This window comes from Macaca thibetana, chromosome 5, assembly GCF_024542745.1.
Source record: "Macaca thibetana thibetana isolate TM-01 chromosome 5, ASM2454274v1, whole genome shotgun sequence".
In the NCBI taxonomy this organism is placed as follows: domain Eukaryota; kingdom Metazoa; phylum Chordata; class Mammalia; order Primates; family Cercopithecidae; genus Macaca; species Macaca thibetana.
This window is the reverse complement of record NC_065582.1, coordinates 181,239,251-181,244,562: the sequence shown is the minus strand read 5'-3', so window position 1 is coordinate 181,244,562 and position 5,312 is coordinate 181,239,251. Positions and strand designations below refer to the sequence as shown.

At 44.5% G+C, this 5,312-nt stretch overlaps 1 long non-coding RNA gene across 1 annotated transcript; it reads left to right on the top strand.

Moving 5' to 3' along the window:
• The first annotated feature begins 204 nt into the window (after positions 1–204).
• Positions 205–5,088, top strand: LOC126955540 (uncharacterized). The gene is made up of 3 exons (XR_007725960.1): positions 205–420; positions 4,525–4,651; positions 4,847–5,088. It is a non-coding gene; the product is annotated as an uncharacterized LOC126955540 (long non-coding RNA).
• Positions 5,089–5,312: the final 224 nt, after the last annotated feature.

Here is a 5,312-nt window from a genome sequence, read left to right as displayed (position 1 = left end):
ACAAGGTTAAATGCGAATGTCCTCCTTGCATGGTGAGATCCCAGGGCAGGAAGGACGCACCCCCTACAAACCGCTAGGCCAAAACGGTCTTTCTGGCCTCAGCCAGCCTCGCGTGAGCTCGCAATCTCCTGTCACTCAGGGCCTGAGGGGGCGGGGCCTGAAGCCCCCTGCAATCAGGGGCGTTGGGGCGGGGAGCGTTCAATCAGGCGCGCCGCCGGAAAGGAGAGGGCGGCTTCCGGGATCCGGCTGGCGGGCGCTCTGTCTGCCCTTGGCCGCAGTAGGCTCTTTCTGTGAGTCTCCGCTGCTACTTCTTGGCTCTGGGAGGCCCAGGTGGCTCCGCAGCAGCCTCGGCCACCCTGTGACCTGCGGGTATTGGGACATTCCTCGCTGACTCCGGGACATCCGGGGAGCCGAGGAATGGTGAGTGGACTGCGCCTGGCTTGCGGAAGTGGGGAAGAGCGCTGGTTGAAACCTGCTGGAGCCAGCCATCGGCTGCGGAACCTGCGGACCGAGTCGCCGCGGCGCAGCCGGGCCTCAGTCCCCTTCTGTGCAGGGCCGGGCGGGGCGGGCAGCGGGACCCCTGGGTCCTGTCTGTACCTGCGGGCGCCACTTCCGCCGGCCCGAGCCCTTTCGGGAACCCCGCGCCTCCCCCACCCAGGTAGTGCGGTGACCACGGGAGGGTGATCCGGGAGGGCCCCGACTCGGTGAGCGGGGTTCCAGCGTGGGAGGAACTGTGGTTCATGGGCTTCCAGTCCCACCTTTCTCCCCCTAAAATTAACCTGAGACTTTGTGAAAACCTTAAACGGTGTGTTTGAGCAAACGGTGATTCACAAACCGGGTACCGCAGTCATGGTTTGTGGTTTGGGGTCCACAGGAGGGGCGTAAATGAGAGGCTTTGATAGGGTTAATGAGGAAGCAAACCATACATATATATGTACACATATGTATATATATTTTGTTTGTTTGTTTTGTTTTGTTTTATTTTGAGACGGAATCTTGCCCTGTCGCCAGGCTGTAGTGCAGTGGTGCAGTCTCAGCTCACTGCAACCTCTGACTCCCGGGTTCAAGTGATTTTCCTGCCTCAGCCTCCCAAGTAGCTGGGCTTATAGGCGTCCACCACCACGTCCAGCTAATTTTTTGTATTTTTAGTAGAGACAGTGTTTCGGCATGTTGGCTAGGTTGGTTTCGAACTCCTGACCTTAATTGATCGCCCACCTCGGCCTCCTAAAGCGCTGGGATTACAGGCGTGAGCCACCTTGGCCAAAATACTTTTCGGTTTCCAAACATGTTACATGAGAGGAAAATGGAGAATAAATCATCTGACACTCTACTGTAAAAAAAATCTTTGTGCCTCTCTTCTTTTCATCCTTCCTAAGTGTACATATGACCAAAATGTCTTTAGGTTGAGGTCTCCCCGTGAAAACTTTACAGGGTGTTGTGTCCTCAGCCACTTTCCTGTCTTTTCCTAGTCCTGGCATTTTAGAACTGTGTGGGGATGACCCAGGATACCCACAGTGGCCATGTCTATTGGAGGGTCTAGTGAGTATCAGCCCCGGGGTCATCTCATCGCCAAGGACAGCCTGAGGTAGAGGGTAGAGGCTCTCAGGGGAGCAGCTGGATGCTGTTGGCCTTAGAGGAATCTCCTGGTATAGTTTCATCTAAAATGGTGACCCCTTAGGGTCATTAAAATTTTAGAACATTAAAACTAATGGACAATACAACGTAATGTCGTTAAAGCTAGGTCACTAAAATTGTTCCTCCAGCCCGAGTTTTTATTCCTCGGAGACACATCGATGGTCTGCCAATCGGATGCTGATAATTGAGAGGAAAAGGCAGAAATGATTTCTGCTCTCTAGATTGTCTCAGACTTGTGAAGAGAGAAAAACTGTCCCAAAGGACAAGGAAAACCCACCCCAGAGAGGATGTGCAAGAACCTGAACATGAAAATGCACTGAAGGCGCACAGGAGGACAAAGAGCAGTGCCAGTGCCTCCTAGGTGGTCACTGAGTACTTTACTGAACAGGATGGGTGTCCCGAGGGATAGAATGGCTGCCGTGACACTTAGAAAGGTCTGTGTTGGAGTCAGCACTGCCTCTCCCTGAGTTTGTTACCTTGAAAAGGCTTGTCTGCTTATTTGAGTTTCAGGTTTTCATTGACGATAAGATACATTTTGTCAGTACAGCTTGAAAGATAAAAATACTATTTCCAAAGAGGCAAGGTAAAATGATGTATTTTAGTTGCTAAAAATCCGTATTTATTTCTACCCCAGAGTGAGTGTAGTAAGTTTTAAAGGTCTGTTCTTTTTAAGGGTAATTTTGAATGGAATTGTAGGCCTTAGCTTTGTAAATGCTACTGGTGAAATAAAAGTGTGATAGATAAATTGATGATTTACAAAGGTTCACCAGAATGTCAGTTCCCCTCTTGCAGCATGGTGAAGAATTTATGACAGTGGACACATCTATATCCTCATATCTGGATATCTGAGGTTTTCTTTTGTTGTTGTTTTTTGGTTTTTTTTGGAGACGCTGTCTTGCTCTGTAGCCTGGCTGGAGTGCAGTGGCACCATCTCTGCTCACTGCACCCTCCGCCTCCCGGGTTCAAGTGATTCTCCTATGTCAGCCTCCTGAGTAACTGGGATTATAGGCACCCACCACCACACCCAGCTAATTTTTGTATTTTTAGTAAACATGGGGTTTTAGGCCTGGCACGGTGGTGCATGCCTGTAATCCCAGCACTTTGGGAGGCCAAGGTGGGCAGATCACGAGGTCAGGAGTTCCAGACCAGCCTGGCCAACATGGTGAAACCCTGTCTCTACTAAAAATACCAAAAAATTAGCTGAGCATGGTGGCAGGCACCTGTAATCCCAGCTGCTCGGGAGACTGAGGCAAGAGAATTGCTTGAACCTGGGAGGTGGAGGTTGCAGTGAGCCAAGATCTTGCCACTGCACCCCAGCCCAAGCGACAATGCGAGACTCCATCTCAAAAAAACAAACAAACAATAAAAAGACGGGGTTTTGCCATGTTGGCCAGGCTAGTCTCAACCTCCTGACCTTAAGGTGATCACCCGCCTCAGCCTCCCAAGGTGCTGGGATTACAGGCGTGAGCCACCACGCCCGGCCCACTCTATTTTCTCTTTATTCCCTAAATTTTAATATGTTTGAGTTTGTCTGTTTCTTTATCACTTTTTTCTTACATAAAAAAAAATTCTGCCTAATCCTTCGTAAAAAAAATATCTTCCTGTGACTTCTGAAAGTGTTCTGGTTTTATCTTTCATATTTAATATATAATAAGTTGATTATTGTTCATGGAATAGAGAAGAATGCAATGCATTTTCCCAAGTAGGTGCCAGCCTGGTTTGCCTCACATTTTAAAGTGCATATGATTTCTTTTTCTATTCTACAGTGCCTACTCTATCATTCCTCAACTTTCCATATAAATGCTGGGTCATTAAGACTTTTTTTTCCCTTGGTCTGCTTGCTCATCTCTCTGCTAATACTGTCCTGTCCCGAATATTTTCGTTTGAAAATCTTAGAAGTATGTTAGACAAGCCATCACTCTTTTTTTAGAGGACTAAAAACCATTAGACATTTGTCATTTTTACTACATATGAAAAAGTAGTTTTTCTTGCCTAAAACAACCTGATTTGGGAATTTATGTGATTTCATAGGATTAGCGTCTGGAAGTGGTGACATTAATGTCATTTTAAAAAACGTGTGTCATATTTCCTCTTATGCCTTTCTGCCTTGACATTGTGCAATAGAAATTTTAAAAATTTTTGTATTGGTATTGTTAAATATCAATTATTGGTGTTATTTACTTCTCAATTAAATTTAATAAGCCTATTCTCTCTTGGTGTAATCACATGGAATGGGCTCAACTCCCCAGTTAACAAGTGACAGCACATGTAAAACATTGTCTACCAGGGAAACTCATTGAACACTTAGTGTTCAGACTGTGTTTTGGTGTCTGGTTCCCTAAGCACCACTGCAGTGACACAAAATAATAGACCTTCAGCAGAAAAAGTTTTGGCAAATACATTGAATAAGCTATTTAGATGCAGTGAGTCATTCTTATTACTTGGGTTGGTGGAATCCCTTTCAAAATGTAAGTTACTAATACAAACAAAGATTGAACTTTGCGAGCAGGCGTTTTTAAGAATAAGTAACCTCAGGACTGATAATATTAACTCACTTATGCACATCAGGTAGGACTTTATTATGGCAGATTCTAGAAATGTACAAAGTGAAGTTAAAAGGTAACTCCTAGCAGCACATCTTACTCCCCGGATTCTCTAATGAGATGGGTGTTTCTACTTTGCTGTTGCCTTTTTGAATAGTTCAATTCTAGCATTAATACTGCTGTGTGGGAGGGAGTATGTGTGAACAGAGTAAGAGCTGTGACAATCAAGTCATAGAACAAATGCTTGGAAATTTTAGAATCATGTAAACAGCTTATGAATTGAGTATAGATTCCCAGTGCTGTCAGTCTCACCCATCCTTCTATCCACATGTGTGGAATGTTCTAGGACTCCGTGGCTTTTGAGGATGTGGCTGTGAACTTTACCCAGGAGGAATGGGCTTTGCTAGATTCTTCTCAGAAGATTCTCTGCAGAGAAGTGATGCAGGAAACCTGCAGGAACCTGGCTTCTGTAGGTGAGAATGACAACACATTTCACTTAATTACAGGAGTATTTCCCTATCATCAGTGCTATTTGTGATTTGGAATGTGGCAAGGGAATGATTTGGTGAAGAAATCAGGCATGGGCACTGTGTACAATGAACATTAAATCTAGTAATGTTTCTATAGTTTGTAATAATTCATGATAATTTTGTGGGTCTGCATTTTAGGAAACAAATGGAAAGACCAGAATATTGAAGATCACTTCGAAAAACCTGGGAAAGATATAAGATAACTTGCACTGAGAAGAGGAAATAAAGTCCTCTGAAGGAATCTTAGCATGTCATGAACTTAAAAACAAGCAATCAAAACAAATAAGAGTCACTTGAAATTTATTTCTTTTTAGAAAAATTTCACCCAAAATGTAACGTACTTCAGTGTAGCAGTCAGTGTTTGGAACACAGTTTACTTGAAAATAGTACTACAAAACTGTGTATGTGAATCTGACTATTTTGGTCACAGCCATGCAGGTGGTAGCTGTGTTTTCAGTAGTAACCCATTTACTTTCAAATAATTCAGTCATGGCAAAAAAAAAAAAAAAAAAAAGGGCATTTTCCCTGGTATTGGTAGCAGTGTAAGTCCAAGACCTATTAATAAGTAGAAAGTTAGTAAACCAAGCAATAATAATGTGCTTGT